The 18,476-nt window shown below is 37.3% G+C and overlaps 1 protein-coding gene across 7 annotated transcripts in view; it reads left to right on the top strand.

The window, feature by feature from the left end:
* The window catches only part of Chl1 (cell adhesion molecule L1 like), a 204,733-nt gene that overhangs the window by 46,226 nt on the left and 140,031 nt on the right, over positions 1-18,476 (top strand). The gene's annotated exons all lie outside the window — the stretch shown is intronic.

The raw sequence follows: 18,476 nt of genomic DNA, 5'->3' as shown, positions 1-18,476 counted from the left end.
TTTATGCCTATGCGTGTGACTTTGCATGAATGTGTGTGTGTGTGTGTGTATAAGAGAGGGTATATATATATATATGTGTGTGTGTGTGTGTGTATATGCATGTATGCATATTCATCTGTGTGTGTTTATGCCTATGTGTGTGACTTTGCATGAATGTGTGTGTGTGTGTGTGTGTGTGTGTGTTACATTAAAGTGTTATTTTTTTTTAAGAGTAAAACTCTTCCTTCGAAGTTATTTTTCTTGTTCACTGATCTCTTGGCATATTTGAAAATTACATCTTGACCATATTTATCTAAATGTCATTTTTTAATGGGAAAATGAATTTGGCTCCTGAGTTCTGAGAAGATTAACTTCTTAGGAGGCTGATGCTTTATGTAAGAAAAATCTTATATTTTCAGGGGTCAAAGGGAACTTTCCCCTCTGTGGTCTGGAGAGAGTTTGAACTGTCCCTGGGATTTGGATAAATGTGAAATCTGATCCTTCAATTGGTATTTTATTGAATTGTTACAATCATAAGATGTATGATACCCAATGTCTAAGAATTTGAAAGGCAGCAAGTCTGTTTTGACGGTCTAGACACACAGTGATGTTTTTCCAAGGAAACTGCGTTTAAATCTATATTTTCAAATTCTTATTACTGGAAAAACAGTTGTAATTACATGTAGTTATAGCATATGGACTGTGATTACACTGAATATATAGTACACATTATATATAGTACACATTATATATAGTATGTATACACATCATAAATCTGACTGTTTCAATCATGTTTCTCAATGTTATGCTTGGTCTGTAGTATTGTGGTCCATTCAGAAAAAAAAGGTCAAAAATTAGGGGTAATTCTTTGTTTTCAACAGAGCTATTTGAAAATATATTTTTCAATCTAAAAAGATTTTTTATACTCTAAGAATCCATTTTGTCAGTGAGAGAAAATGACACCTGAAAAAATATGGTATTTGATGTGTGATGATCTTTTTGGCATATAAATTATAAATGGGATCTTGATGATACAACATGCAGACAGACATGACACCTTGACTTTGAGGTGCTGTTAGCATTCTTTAAGTTTTAGTAACCTCTAGAGGCCTTCTACATGAAGTAGGAGCTATTCCAGGAATTAGCATTTGAGGACACTGTGTGTGTACTTTCGAAACCACTTGGCCTCTTTGTGTCTCAGTGCAGTCGCTGTTCCTTCTGTATTTGTGTCTTCCATCTGAAACCTCTCTGCACACAGGCATGTTAAGTCCAGTTAATCTTCATGTCTATTAGAAGATCATAAAGCATATGCAGTATCTTTTAATACCCTGGAGGAAAAGTCCTCCGGAAATCTGATTGCTTAGTTCTTTTGAAAATAGAGTTTATTAAGTGTGTGTGTGTTATTCTATTAAAGCCCTTTTATGGCTTTACTTGTAATAAATTTCTAGTTTGTAAGATACCTAGGTACGTCTTCTCAGAAATTAAAGGATCACATATAACACCCAGGGGAGAAGACACATAATTCAGTGGTAAAGTAGATGCCCAGAATGCACAATGCCTTGAGTTCAGAACAATAACAAAAAATCCCATTAAAACTATACAAAACCCTAAATAAAATTATAAAACATCCTAGTAAATTATCAGATAAATAACAACAAAAGGGAAATATATCACCATATGATAGGAAGCCTAATTTTCATTGTGTCAGAATGATATATAATTAATATCTATATCTGTTACCATCATGAAAATGGATACAAATCTGTGAAATACACTAATACTCACTCATTGCTGCCCATCCCTCCTACTGTTTTATAATATACTTTTTTCTTATGGTTTTGATGATTGATCAAATCATTATTTAATTCTATAAAATATGCTTCCCTTTTTCAGTATTCATTGCGATGCTTGAGAGTTTAGCCTTGTAATTTCTAGGAGAACTTTGGGGGATCGTGGTCTTAAAATAAACACACACACACATACATACACTTTAATTATTTGTTTAAACTTTTGTGTAGAGATTTCTCCCTTGCTAAAGAGCCTCTTCAAGAACACTTTTTAAGAGAATAAAAAGAAAAAGAAATGCTGGTAGAAATGAACACTAATTTTGCCCTTATATTTTCAAAACCAAAATTTGTCTGAATTTACTAACTGTGAAATTTGTAAGTGTTGATTTTTTTGAGATTTTTTTTGAGATTATTTCTGTGCCTGTGAGATGTATGCATGCTTGCTCTTGCATGTCACTCATTGCTGTACCAGTCTAATTTATCTGAAGCGTATTGCCCATGCATCTTAACTGGCAGCTTTAGTAGGTGGATGACAGAGAAGATGGTTTTGTTGTAGGATTTCATGGTAATACAAGGAGCAGAAGGTCACCTTGGGGCACACGCCCAGACTGACTGATAGTGCTTATCTCTCCCCACTGCTCTCCCTACTGATTTATGGATTTTGTTGTGTTCCTTTATATCAAAGCCTCAGCTCCATGCCCTCCCAGTACAGAGGAAAGAGTAATACTTGCATCTAACTTTAGTAACATGCTATCATGTGGAAGAAGATTACAGCTACCTTTCTTAGCTTGCTTGTGAAGATTTTATAAAAATATTGGTTATTTTGCACTGATTGTCCAAGTCCACTGGCAGAAACTACTGACATGCTTACATGAGCTAGGCCCATGTCCTCTAAGGATGATAGAATAGATAAACTCTCTATTGTAACAGGTATTTTTTTTTTCAGTACAAGCTCCAAGTAGGGCAGAAATGTAGCTTGCTTGATCTTGCTTCCATCTAATTTCCATAATATTATTAAGAACAGAACCTGGGGGTACACGGCACTCTATGAAAGTAGGGAGTAGGAAGAAGAGGAGGGAACGGAGAAATGAAGACTGGAAAGATTCTCATTATGGATGGCCCTTTGCACACCTGTGCTGAGAGATTCCTGGACTGCTTCTCTAGATCCTGTAATCGCCTTGGCAATCTTGCCAAGGCTTTCCAATTCTATTTCAACATGGGCTGTGATAAGTGTTAATGCTTTCTAATCCATCTGCCCCTGATAGCCCCAGCACAGCCAAGTGGCTCCTGAATTTGTTCCTGGCATTGGCTTTAGCTCATTCCCATTAGGACTGCTAGAATATAAAAGTGTAAGTTCCTGTCCATGCATATTATACAAAGCCAAATTCTCCTTTCAAGAAGTTCTGCTTGGAAGCCAAGTAAAATGGATCTCCTTGGAAAGAACTTCCCTTCTGTTGAATAATTAAGTCGAGTTTTTGAGCATCTTCTGAGATGGGGTATGCGAAGGTGATAGAAGGTTCCATCAGTACTAGAATGTTGTGCATAAATAATTAATGTGTCCTATTTCATGGTGCTGACAGTAAACAGTATCCGTTTCCTTTCCAGTGATATGAATGTGTCAGAAGAGTGTGGAGCTGTAATCACTTCTATCCATATTTGATGTTTATACCTTTTAAATATTTATGAGCTGTTATCTTGCTTTATTGTTATTTAAGCTCTCCAGGGGCTTGCAGAGAAGCCTTGCATTTCTTCCTTAGCCTAGCACTCTGCTTCCTTACTTACTCTCTTGGCTCCTCCTTGGATTACCTAAATTTGCATATGTAATTCTGTTCCTGAGGTGCCAAAAATCCATTTGCTTCCTCTGGAGTGTTTTTGATGTTGGTTTTACCAAAAATCACATACACACAAATACATGTGATTTCCAACGCATAAAAATTCAGCAAGGGCTCTGAAGGGAAGCTGAAATACACAAACATACTGTTACTATGCTACAGGTAGATGTTACGTCCCTAGGAAAATGGGATTCCAAAATCAAAATATTGCAGAGTAAGAACTGCTTGATAAATTATATTATAAAGCTTTACTTACATGATCATATTGCAAAGCTTTGTGGGGGATTATTGTCATTATGTGGGTTTTTTTATATACATGTGAATATTAATATCTATATGTATTTTATATGTAAAATTTTAATATTTGGATATGTGTAAACATGGGTGAGATCATCCAAAATCAAGGTATTGGGCAGATCCGTCATTCCCAGAGGTTTTCTCTGGGCTCCTTTGTTTTTTCTGGTTTTAAGATTTTAAGCGGGGCGGTGGTGGCGCACGCCTTTAATCCCAGTACTTGGGAGTCAGAGGCAGGCAGATTTCTGAGTTCGAGGCCAGCCTGGTCTATAGAGTGAGTTCCAGGACTGCCACGGCTACACAGAGAAACCCTGTCTCTGGAAAAAAAAAAAAAAGACTTTAATAGGCTAGGTTCTTTCTTCATAGGCATTTTTTAGGTTTCATTGCTTTCACATTTTTAGCAAGTTCAGAAAGCAGTATTTGTCTACAAAAGCAAAAATAATTGCTGCTGCACTGCAGAGAAAGAAGTGAAAAAGATGACCTTTAAAAAGATAGCAGAATACGGCAAAATGTGTGCGATCGTTTTAATAATAACTCTTTTGATCTTACATTTATATATAAATGAATTATTTAAATAGCAGAGCAGTGCCTAGGATAAATAAAATATCCATGAAAACACATATTACCACCAAACAAATGACTTCAAGCAAAATCAAATTGAAGGAGAAAATTGTGTTTTCTCCAACAAAACGCTGGTTTTGCCCTAAGGCATTTGTGTTGAGGAAAAAGACCATGTATAACACAGACACAAATCATACACATCTTCCCCCAAACAGCAGGTTTTATTGGATTGCACACATGTGCAAGCTACTTGAGGCCTCAGGAAAGAAGCTCAGCAATAAAATACATCACTATTGCCACCGAGCTAGGCAGGATGGGAGCAGACACATCAGAGAGCCTAGTGATGAAGTAGAGCATTAAGAAGCAAATCAAAGTCTCTGATCAAAGCCTAATTTAGCCGGTCATAAGTGATCCTGCCATGGAAAGAAGCTTCACACACAAAGATCAAAGATTAGGATCCTCACATATAACACAGCACCCCTGCCCTATGTGGAGGGGGGAAAGGTAGAAAGAAAAAGGAAAAAGAAGCCATACATCAAAGCTCTCTAGGACCACAGTGTGATATAATCTCCTCCTTTTAAGGACAGCATACAGAATTAGAAAAGTGGAAATGATTTTTACAATGTGCTTGAGTCCCCCACTTTGAAACTGTGAGAAGCTGGTGCTGTTGGCTCAACTATCTTGTTTGCAAACACATATTAGGCAGTGCTTGTCAACGTGGTAATGTTTCTGTATTTGTAGTCCTCGCTTGCATATATTAAGAATCTTCTCACAATTGCAAACAACAGGTACATAATTTTCTACTTGAGAGACTATTAATTGACTTTCTATTGAGTCAGTAACTCTAGCCCATGCTAATATGATAATTGTTCTTTTTTTTTTTGAAAGCAAGCTATTTCAAACTTTGTACAATTCTTTTGTTCTTTTCTGTATTAACTGAGTACAGCCCACTCTTGATCTGTATCTATATACTTCATGGGAGTAGAAACATGTTTTCCTGTACTCCGATTATGTGTGCCTGTGTTGCGCTCACCTCATCCAGCAAGAAAAAACGCAACACGGTCGAATTCTTCTCAACAGCCTTTTTTATTTCAGGAACACCTCGATGCTACAGGAACCCCGGAAACCCAGGGAGAACTGCTTATATACACCCCAGCACTGGGGAGAGCTATGTGTCCTCCTGGGATTGGTCAGTCTGCCAGCACTTTGATTTGTATGCACCCACTCGGGAGGGGTTGGCGCCAGATTCGGGCTAGCGCCTGCGCAGTGACATTGTTGACGAGAAGATGTAAACACCTTCTTTTAGCACCAGTTAATCTTTGCCATCTTTTAAGCACTGGCTGCCTACATGCCTGTGTTTGGAAACCAAAGTAACAATCTGAGAATTGGGGAAAGGGCATGTCCACTTCATTTGATACTAATAGTTTAACTTTCAAATGCACAGAGAATGCTATAGAAATATATGAAAATTAAAAAACCGGTGAGACACCAGCTGTATACACCATTAAAAGAAAACATTATATATTGAGCAGAAGCAATAGAACCAATGACTGTGGCCTTGCATGTAGAGTACTCTGTGGGAAGGTAAACATGTGTGAGGTCCTAGTGGAAGGATATTTTTAAAGGTTTGTCTGTGCAGACTCACCTGTATGCCTGCCTTCTGCCTGTGGGAATAGCGATTTTCCTGGTGCTGGAGAAAGGATGGCAGCCCACCTGCAGGATAGGAACATTAGAGAGAGCATTGAGGCAGATGCAGGGAGGCCAAACAGCTCTTCCTGGGTTTACTATTTTACAACATCTATCTACTTAAAAATTAATTCTTTTTAATAGATACGTTGCTTTTTTATTTTTATTTATTTATTTTTTGCTGTGTGTCCATGTCTCTCTGTGGGGGCATATGCACCTGAGTGTTTGTACCCACGGAGGAATGAGACATGGGATCCCCTGGAGCTGGAGTGACAGGAACTTATGAGCTGTCTGACAAAGGGGCCGTGAGAAGGAACCCAGGTCCCATGTGAGTGCAGAAAGCCAATTTAACTCCTTAGCCACATCTGCAATTCCTCAAAATAAATATATTTTGGGGCGACATATTCTGGCCTTTTCCAATTCCTATACATTGTGCCTTAAATGTGCCGTGCCAGTTTGAACCTGTACTATAAAAGTAGTGAGAATTTTATCAGATTTCTTTCTTTTCATCTGAAAATAGAACACTTGATTGTTTTTATGAATTAAACATATTAAGTATATTTACTTATTCATTCAATAATTCAATAATTACCTTTACTATTCAGTGCTTCTCAGCCAAGGATGCAGTTCTCGGGAAAATTAGACACAGTTCTTACTTTTAGAAAGATTTGATCTATTCGGGCAGGTATACATTGCTTATACTCTCATGCAGACAAGTATAGACTTGATGCTCACTGAGTTCTGAAAGTGGGAGCTATATGGGAATTTGACCTACTTTGCTCAGAAAATGACTTCTCTGAGGCATTGACACCTGACTGGAGAAAAATGAAAAGTGATTAAGAGGGGGCTGCAAAGGTTTCTCAGTCCCTAGAGTGTCTGCAGAACAAATATGGGCACCAGAGCTCTGGTCCCCAGAACCCTTGTGAAACCTGGTACAGTGATCAGTTTCAGCCTGCTGCACTCCCAACCTTGATGGATGTAGCAGAGACAGGTAGATCTCTAAAGCACCTTGCTCTCAATGAACTGATTAACGTCAGCCTCTCTGGGAGACCTTGTTAAAAAGTCAAGACAGAGAGCTGTGGAGGAAAGGTAGCTTATGCCAACTTCTAAGCACAACAGACATGCACACACTCATGTGCACACATCTACACTATCAAGTACATATACCCTTCCCTTTCCACACTTTCTATAAGTATGTGAGCATGTGTGGTAGAAAGAACACATCAGAAGCTTTTGTCTTTCTTTGGCATAGTGTTCTGCACATGTGTCCATGAAAAAAAAAATCAATCTAATTTCAATATAGGGAAGAATATTATGAGAATGGTCTGCAGAAAAACTATGAGCTGCAGCTGTAACCTGGCAACATCTCACTCGGTTTTGAGCGCATCAGTGAACCTCTCTGACATCCAAGCTCCCAAGCCTCAGAAGGGGATTATAGATAGTCCTTTGTATCTCAGAGAACTGAATGACTGCATGTTCCCCCCTCCAGCCCCCAAGTCAGCATCCCAGTTCCCCACCTTCCTGCTGACTTACAGTGTGGTTTTGGGCAAATCCCTTTTAGCCCTTGGAACTTGAACTGCCTGTTTCCACAACATGGAGGCACAGGGTTAAATGATTTCAAAAGCATTCTCTGTTCTGATTCCCAGTTATTGTCTAAGCTGACAGCTTCAGTAAAGAAACTGTGAGAAGAATGAGGCTGGGAGAAGTGTTGTTTTAGAAAAACAGAGTAGAACAAAGTTACACTTTACAGTGACTCTGATTACATTTTCCCATTGTACATTTTAATAGTTTCTGCTGTCAAAGATTACATTTTAGACCATATATTTCTTCAACTAAAAAGCCACTAGCGTTTCAGTGGGACATTCAATTTTTCCACTGTGGTTTCTTAAATCATTCTCTTTGTAATTGTCACATTTTTTCATGGTTTACATAAAACAAATTCCATTTCTCAACTAAAAATAACAAGCTGAGTTGGAAATTGAGGCGCAAGCACTGTACAATCAAGTGTTGAAAAGTCAGCCTCTACAACAACAAGATTTTCATTCACCACAATCCATGAAGACCACTAAGAAAAATGGAGGGGTTTCTTTATTAAACATAGTGTATGAGCTGCAGAGATATCTTATCCAGTAAAATGTTTTCTGCACAACTATGAGGACTTGAAATCAATCCAAAGCACCCACTAAAATTCTAGGCATGATGGTGCTCACCTTTAAATCTATCACCTGAAGAAGAGGAATAGATAAGGGAATCCTTGGAGATTGCTGGCCAGCCTGTCTTGCATAATCAGCTAGCCCAGAGTGATACTCTGTCTCACAATAAATGTAGACAGTACCTGAAGACCAACAGCTGATGCTGACTTCTGGCCTCTCCTGCACACACACACACACACACACACACACACACAAGTATAATTAAATAAAACATGAGATTGGTTTTGTAGGTTCAGAATAAATTGTGTTTTATTTTTAGATGTAGTAAAGTGAAAACTATTTCTCTATTCCTTATTTATTTAAATATGTAAATATTCACTTTCACTGGAACCTTTTTTTTTTTTTTGATGCTGTCCTTTACTTACATCTTGTTTTAGCTTGGCAAAGTTCACTTTTGATAATGAAAATTTTGAATAATGTCTTGTCACTGACACTTGTGGAAAAAGAAACCCTGATGCATGCCTTTATCTTTTGCGTGTTTTACATTTTTCTTATTTGCAGTCCTCACCTTTAAAATCTGCATGGTGAGTATACTAAAACTTAGGACTTTACACTTAAGGAATGCAAATTAAACACATTCAGTAGGAAGCTCCCTTGTTAGTCTGCTTAAATTATGGGTTAGATGAACAAGAGGTTGTGTTCCAGGAGAGCATCTGTGTTTATTTAGTGAAAGTTAGATCTCAGTCCATGGCAGGTTTTCCAGCACAATACAGACCCACACCTGAACTGAAGCACATAGATCGTACCATGAATTAGCCTTGCTTAAACTGGTCAGTTATTTTCTGACTGTCTCACTCATTACAGCATTAAATGATACTTTATGTTGTTTTACCTTTCATTTTTTTTTTTTGCCTTATAAAATTTTTCCATATTGTCAACTTCTGTCTGGATGTGCTTATCATTTGCAAATGGCCAATTATTATGCCTTCCTGTTTGGTGGGAAACTGATTAGCATACATTAATTAAGGTAATGAAATAATTATGGTTACTATAATATAAATATATAGCAACCAACATTAGCGAGACCTAATTGTCTGGTGGCTATGAGCATGTGCTCAGGAGATGAGGATACAGGAGATGTGATTGCAGAGGGCTCAGGTTTTACCTTCAGGACTAAGTAAGGATGGGTGGGTTTTGACAGTTACTTACTTATGTGTTAGAGCTTCTGTGTTTTCACGATTAAAGAAGAAATTATAGTGCAGACTTTTTTTTGAACTGGTGTATTCATATAACTGTTATATTCTACATTCTATGCTTGTAAAGACTCAATAATCATCATATTATTTTATTGTCTTGGCCACAGAGATGTGAAAGCGACCTATTATGAGTTAATTATGCAACAAAAAGCCTTTAGATTCTTTTCTTGGGGATGTTGAGCTTATTTTATGATAACAGCGTTAGACTCAAAGAATGATTACAGAAAGCAACCAGAGCAGAGACTCAGTGATAGGATATAATTTTAGTGTTTATATGTCTGGAGCTAAGGGTTCTTTTTTTCTCTTTTCACCTTTTACATAGCTTTGGTTTATATGCCAATAAAGACTCTTAAACCTGTTCCATTTTCTTTCTTATTTTGGTGACCTGCTAACACAATCCAGTAACACAGGATATTAAAAACATATCACCATGCTTCAGTTTAACACTTGTTATTTCTAATGTTTTATGACTGGTTTATTATATGTATATTATTAAAGTGTATATTTCATTTGTGCAGTGGATACCTAGCAACACTCTTGTCATAATCTGCAGAAAAATCATTACCACACAGTAGAAAATATATTTTGAGCTAAAAAGGGAGTGAAGGAAGAACAGAGGAGCAGCCTTTGTGTTTGCTTTGTTTTGTTTCTTCATTTTCCCAGAGCAGGATGATGGTTTAGAGAGTAAAATGCTTTGTGGAAATGTGTGAGGACCGAAGCCCCAACCCCTAGGACCCATTGTAAAAACAAAACAAAACCAGAAACAACCCAAGGGTAAATGAGCATGGAGACATATCAGTCATCATAGCTCTGGGAAGTCTGAGACGGAAGGTTTTCTATGACCTACACGCCAGCCCTTGAACTGAATTAGAAAGCTTCAGGTTCAGTGAGAAACTCTGACCCCCAAATAAGGTGGAGACTGACAGTAGTTATGCAAGCCTTTAATCCTAGCACATTGGTAGAGGGTGGTCAATCCATGTGAGTTGGAGGCCACCCTGATCTTCATAGAAATTCCAGGCTACATAGTGAGATTCTGTTTCAAATCAAAGAAGACAATGAGTCAGAAAGCAAAGGAAAACACTGTGGCCAACAATGGTCCTGCAAACACACAAGACTATATGTGAGTGTGCACCTCCTATACACACACACACACACACACACAAGCATATGCACATGAGCATACACACATATATTGATAAAATGGTAAGTATCCTTAATGAAAATTGTATCCACGTCTATTTTACTAAATATATAAGACATAAATTGAATTTCTTTTGAGGACAAGGAGTCAGTTAGGAAATGTGACATCATGCATACCTTTTAAGGCCAGAAATAATGCCATCACTTTATTTTCTCTCTCTCTCTCTCTCTCTCTCTCTCTCTCTCTCTCTCTCTCTCTCTCTCTCTCCATATATATATATATATATATATATATATATATATAATTTTACTTACTTTTAAGGTTTTATATTTTTTCCAAGATTAAGAAGCAGCTCTTCCTCTCATGGTAGAAGTGCAAGGGCAACCAACCCAGAGCCTATTTGAAGACTCTTGAGCAGGGGCTCTTATCTTATTCCTAAAGGATGAGCCTGATTTCATTACATTTCCAAGCCCACAGCATTTAACAGCATCAGACTATTCATTAGGTTTCACACGTGAGTACTGGAGAGGGTCCAGGTTAATGTTTGAAACACAAAAGAAGCCAAAATTGATTTTTCCACTATTTGTTCTTTTCTTTGCATTCCTGTCACTGGACAGGTTTAATCCACCTTTAAATATACTAGTTTTGCCCTCTGGAACACACTTCTGCCTTTTGAAATTGTTCTTGAATTAAGGCTGTTGAAGTAGTAATTTTTCACAGCATACTATTCGTAGATCATTCTTAATATTTCCATTGGATTCCTACTAGAACTTTAATCTGAAAAAAAAGGCATTGTTTACTGTGCAAGGATTGTTTTGATCAATAAGTCAACTGAATGTAGTTCGGTAAAATAAATAAATAAACAAACAAATAAATAAATCTCTTGACTCATGCAATGAAATGAGCAGAGCTCCCACCCCTAGGATTAATACGAAATATAAATGTTTCATAGAATTTCATATGATGACAAACCCTCATTATAAGCAACTATGATTTATAGTCCATACTCACTTATTATTATTAATCATTCAAATAATTCTTAGCATTTGATAACTTCATGTTACACAAAAGAACAGAGGGTCAATACTTTTTATTTCCTTGTATGCATATACAAGGAATACTTGTATGCGTATACACTCAGAGAGACTCTAACTTATACTTTATTAATCATGAAAAAATGTCTAAATATTTGGGCCTGTAAGATGGCTCAACATCTAGACACATTTCATGCCCTGTGAAGAAGAAAGGAGAAAACAAACTTCAAGACCACTTCCTCTGACCTTGTGCTTTCCCCTCTGGCATAAGTGTCCTTGTATGCTTGTCACATGTATACACCCACGTATTTGATAGTAACAACATTTATAAAGAAGAAAAGTCTAAATACTAATAGTTTTAATTTCATTTTTGCTAAAATACCACATTCATGTTTCTTCTTAGTTGAGGTCTCACATGAGACCCATGTGGCCCAGGTTGGCTTTGACCCCACTGTGCAGCCAAAGATGACCTTGAATTTCTGATGTTCCTATCTCCTCGTTCACCACCCCAGTGTTGATATTATAGCTGTGTACATTCAGTCCCAGTATTATGTGCTGCTGGCGATTGAACCTGGGCTCTTCCCAGGCTAAGCAAGCACCCTACCGACTGTGCCACACTCTTAGTCCGTACAGTGTCATTTTCAAGAGAGAATATACATCTGCACTAGAAATTCAGTTGGGCAAGGATTTAAAACATAACTGTTTTGCATTTGATGCATTGTTACATGAGGCATGGCTGGTTTCTCAATTGTGGTAGTTAGAGCACATGCATTTTGTTGCTTTAAATAGAAATATAACTCCATTAAAAATAAATCCAAGTAACATAAAGACCTGGGGAAAAATTCTGACTATGTCATTTAAGTAGTTTTTAACAATTTTAGTACTTTGTTGCCTCATTTTGATGGAGCTATAGAATGTGTCTGGCATTTGGTTGAATGATTTCTAAAGAGCCAGTATGTGGATGTGTGTCTGGAATGTTCCACAGGGTCCTAGAGGACACAAGTCCCAACAGGAGAAAACTCAGAAAGTATATGATGGGCTGGACGGTTTACAGGCCAGTGAAATCAACATGAAACCTTTACTTTTTCTTAGGTGGATTCTATCTTGACAGCCCTCCCATATAATGTCTGGTCTGTGGGCCTAGGATGATAGGAAGAAGGATTGTTTCATATGGACGTCAGGCATACCATAATGAGTCAGCGAATTATGAATCATGGTCAGTGAGACCAGGGTGGATCAATACATGCACTCCTTTGAGTTTTAAAGGCCTTTTGGTTAGCACCCACTTTGATGTGGTGGACTTTGTTATCCCACACAAATGAATGTGCAGAGGCTTGTACCGTACAGTGACAGTGTTGGTTAGGAGGCCTTCTGGTCATATTATGTCTGTTTTTTGAAGGGTGGGCAGGTTGTCAGTAGTTGGCTTTTCTGAGTTTTCTTCTTTTCAGTCTATGAGTTTAGCAACTTACTTTACCATCCACTTCTGTCCTAGTGTACTGCTTTATCACAGGTACATAGAACAGATGCACAATGGGACCAATCTGCTATAGACTAAAGCCTCTACAACTATGGACCATAATATTTTCCTTTCTAAGTGACTTATCTTAGGGGCCTTATATGGGGAAGGGAGGCTGTGCCTGCTACTCTCTATTACACTTTTACAAACTTTCACAGGTTCTAATAGGGAATCTCATTACCAAGGTTTCCAAGATTGTATTTGCATCACATCAAAGCTAGAATTGTGTTTATAACAGATCACCATTTTTCTTCCAGGATTTTTTTCTTTCTCTTTTTCTTTTTCTTTTGCATATTTCTACCACTTGGGACCATAGAAAGCAATATTTGTTTGTTTGTTTGTTTGTTTTTTCTGTAAGTTTCCTGTAAATTTCAGATATTTGAAGATAGGCTCAATGGCTTACTTGACTCCTGTCTTCTATAAGACAATTTCTTCAGCTACTTAAATTTTTCTTTCATAAGACTTTTTTAGGAATTTTTATTAGTAATGTCTTATGACACGCCTTTATGTCATGTTTTCAATGAACATATGTGTAATGGTGGTGGTGTGTGTGTGTGTGTGTCTGTCTGTCTGTCTGTCTGTAGAATGGGATAAGACACAAGAATTTGAATTTTATTTAAATGCTATTAAACAATGAAGTATGGAAAGAAACCCAAAATTAGAAGTTATAGGAAAGTATGTGACCTTAGTTCAAGTGGACAAACTAGGCAGCCTTTTCATTTTACTCTGACTGTTTCCTGCTAAGGAGTACTTCTCAAAGTCTGGTCCCTGAGCCACTTGTGACTTTGTCATTTTATAATACAGTTATTGCCTGCACATAACTTGGCTTTCGATATTGTCTGCCATTTTCTGTGTTGGCTTTTTCCTGGTTTATTTTATTTGTTGCTTTTAATCATTACCAGGGATATTACCTTTTAATTTATGCATTGAATAATCACGAAATTATCATAAAAAGGACACTTTGTTTCTTCCATTACTGTGTCAATCCTCATGCTATTCAACATATATTGGTCATAATAAAATTCTTAAATGAATAAGAGAAGAATCATTTAGTTTCTCAATATAGTATGCATTGCTGAGCACCTTGCTGCTGATAAAGAATTAGAATCTCTCACAGGCACCGGTGTGGTGTCCAAGCAATGTGAAACTAAAGCAGGAGGAGCGTCAAGTTCAAGAACAGCTGCACAATGGAAAATATGGCAATAGAGCTTAAGGTAGTGTTTTACCTACAGACTAAAATGTTAATGCGACTGGTTTTATATAAGTGAGTACAATGGTCAGTTCAAGAAGCACCACAATTAAAATAAACATTGCTGTCTTCTCTTATGTTCATAAAGTTTCTTTTTGTTAAGGATCAAGACATTGTCTGTGCCATATTCATCTCAAATTTTAACCTACTTGCACATTTCTGGGTCAAAATGCAGACATCAGTGATAACAATGGAAAGAAAAGATCAATACAAAGGCTTTGGTTGAAGGAAAAACACTTATTTTCCTATAAACTTCATTCCTAATGAAATAACTGGGAAGAGCAATAAGAAAGAAATAAGATTAAGGAATCCAAAATGGTTTTTAAATGAAATTTTCCCCCCAGACCTTTGCAGCAGACGTCTGCAGTTCTATGGCCAACATAATGTCATCAATTATAATGTTTTGATTTTGATAATTTTAGAAACACACTGTCTGTCCCATTTATTTACTAAAGTCATTGTACTTTTCCCTTCCAATACAATGTGAATGATTAACATTAGGAGTTAGGAGATTCAGCACAGTCCTGGTGTCTCTGCTCACTCGGCTTGTGGCTATTCAGAAGGGGTACACCCATGCTTGACCTTGCATTGCCCAGATAGAAGCGTCAATGTTTCATAGCCTGTGCCTTTAAAGGCACAAACACACATACTTATAGCATCTATCTCCCAATCTGTTTTATTCGGTTTATCACTGTATTTATTCATATAATAACTATTGCCATGTAAGCTATGAGATCAAGTTATTAAAAGTAAGAAAGATAAGACTGGGAGAAAGACCAAAAATGGAAGGGTAGGGAGGAAAAAAAAGACGAAAAGAGGGAGGGAAAGGGGAAATAAGTGGATGGCAAGAGACGACAGAGGGAAAGGAAGAGTGGTTGAGAAAGAGACATAAGGGAGAAGAGAAAACAAATTCAGAAAGCATTGTCATTTCCCCCACAAAGCAATCCACAACTCACTGTGTCAGCTGCTACCACAATTAAGCCCCGAATTAAAAACATATTTTTAAAATTTCAATTTATCACCTGTGGGGTCTCTAAAGGGACAAATTTGTGTTGTCCAGATGTAAACATGTATGAGTCATGAAAGAATGATGGTGACATAAACAGTAGACCAATTTTAAAACCTATGAGACTTGGTTATTTGTAATGTAACTATCAGATTTGAGGCACAACCTAGAGCAGGCGAGTTTACAAAAATATTAGCTACAACGTTTAAGGGCAGTTGGAGACCAGCTCAATCAGAAAGTATCAGAATAAATGAACTGTGAACAAAAAGGTAGTGATTGTAGAGTCTAGCTATGGGCTGTCTTCAACAGTTTGATGGAAATTGAGTAATACATACCAACAGCCTCTCAAGCTGGATAATTTAGTGTGGGGGTTTTGGTAGCATGAGTTTGCTCATGATTTAGGTCTATATAGACTACATTAGGGACCAGACAGTTCAAGGTTAATGACCAGGCCTCTAGATTGTTAAGAGCACTGGGGAATGGAGTCCTCTGGAGAAGTCAGTTGTTCTCATACAGAAATCACTGCTAAACTTCGAAGTTCACTGCTCTGCCTTGTAGGAAAACCACTCTCGTCACACTTGCTTCATTCTTAAAGAAATAAGGACTTTAATGCTGGAACACCTAATGTTTGAGAAATGGAAGCCAACTGAAGACTTAAAGATGTCATTATGCATACTGAACAAAGCACACCTGTAAGAACATTGCCCTTTAAGGTTTCCAGAGTTGTCTTTCTCTCTCATTTAACAAGCTGGACTACTATCCATTGTCCATCCTTGGTGGCAGCTTTCTAATGACCTTGCTTAAGATAAAGACCCTTTATCTGCAGAATCCCCAATGACTAAATTTTGAGCACTGGTCTAAATGCTGTCTCACATAAGCATAATTTGAAGAACAAATTATTTTAAAGTTCTCCCTGCTAAATAAGTTGGACCCAGCTAGAATTCAGTTGCCCTAGCATGAAACTTCAGAGCTAATGAAACTTCCCAAATGACCTATTTCTGTCCTTCCCTATGCCCTGAGCCTGCTGGAGATTAGGATATGAACATTTGGCTGTCTGACTGGCCTAATTCAATCAGAACACTAGGGTGTCATTGGTGCCTTAAAATGGATACAGCTCTTGGAAAAGTTGAGGGAAACAAACAAACCAAAGTAGTCTAATACCTCACTGAAAATGTTTCATTTACAATGTAATGGCCCTGAATTTTCTATTTCTTTGTAAACCATGCTTCTTGTTTGCATCCCCCCCCCTTTTTTCAGGTGTCATAAAATTAGGGACAGAAAAGGTTTATCTGTCACTAGAAACTTAAAGGTGAAGAGGTATGCTGCATAGCACTCCATACACATCCACTTCTACCTCTCACTGCACCGCCTCATTCAAGCATCTAGACATCTTACAGCCTTATGTATGAGTTGCTCACATAATTGATTTATCAAGTCCCTTTTGTGTCACAATCCTATTTTATCTTTGATGTATGTATTTATTTCCTTCTGTCTTTCTTACTGCCAGCTTTTTGCACCTCCTATAACTCAATAAATATTTACTACATCTGAGTTTGGCCTATGGCACATTAGAATCATTTGAGTGAGACTACATATTTTGGTACTATTCTCAGCTACAAGCATTTGTATGAACTAGGCATTTTGACTATATCTATATTGTGTGCTCAGAAGTATGAAAGTACCAACATCGATTTTAAAGACTACCTTTTGCTTGTGTAGTTTGGTTAACATGAGTAGTCCTGACAAAATGCACTGTCCCTGAATGTGCAGAAATGCCTTAAAGTTCTGAATTTTGTTTGCCATGGGATGCTGCATTCTGTCTGAGTCATTCAGACTTTACTGTAGGCATAACCAATTAGTAGTTAAATGACTTGAGTGAATCTTTTTATGTGCATTTATGTGCGCTATTCAAATAACACTAAACCCATTGCCATGAAGAGAACAATTAAATTATTTATTTATGTACCAATTTCAAAGCATACCCACACAATAAAGGATATGCCTTCATAGCCATGGCTTTTATTGCTCTTTTTACTAGACCAGAGTATAATTTTTAAAGAGGAACTTGTAAATACTTATTTTGCATTGCAGTAGAATAATTCAGCAATAAAAAGGTCATACTGTTTTTCAAAGCAGTTCTGAAAGCCATATTTTAAAGTAAAAGTCAGGAGAATACTTTTGTTAACAATTGACTTCTTTAAGAAATAATAGGACTGTCAAACAAAATGTTCCTGTTCTAAATCACTTATCCTTGGCACACATATATAATTAGGCCTACTATGTTTCAAACACAGACTGTAAAACCCGAGGAAAGCTGCCCCACCCCCTCCTATCTTGCCCATCTTCAGAGTCTGGGGATAGTTGGGAAGTTTGAGGACCATCATTATAATTTAAATCAGAATGGATGATCGTTGTTCTTTTAAGAAAAACATTCTGATTAAGAAGTAGTCTTTGGATTGTTGGAGAAATGTGTTATTTTGGAAAACAAAGACCTTCTGTCCCTTTTCACAATAGATATTTTGCATAAAAGACCAGAACACTTAGTGAATGAGACATCTTTCCACACTGTGTAAACACATTCCTTTCCAGTCACTGCTTACTGGTCAGTGATCAAGACAGTACTGGAAGCCTTTAGTTTTAAACCTTAGGAAGCAGTCACAGATAGCTACCCACTCCATGTAAGAAAAGCTAATGACCAGACCCATTAAGAAACAGGGGCATTAGATTTGTCTAATCTTTATGCCTCCAGCATTACTAGGGTTACTAATGTGACCACAGTTTATAAATGAGATCTTCTGTGTGCTGAGTGTTGTATCTGTTATTTGAATATTGTAATTAATGTAATTAAGAGCTAGTGTTACATGGGAGTAAGAAAGTAGGCATGAAAACAAATAGCTAATGTTCATACTGTATCTCCCATTTCTTGCCAACTTTATGAACTAGGTCAAAGTCCCTAACATCTGTGTGTCTCACTTAGCTTTG

The sequence above is a fragment of the Mus caroli genome, unplaced genomic scaffold (genome assembly GCF_978045245.1).
Source record: "Mus caroli unplaced genomic scaffold, Mus_caroli_1 scaffold_7, whole genome shotgun sequence".
NCBI classification, from domain to species: Eukaryota; Metazoa; Chordata; class Mammalia; order Rodentia; family Muridae; genus Mus; species Mus caroli.
Note: the sequence above shows the minus strand (reverse complement) of the source record. Positions and strands in the feature narration are given on the sequence as shown.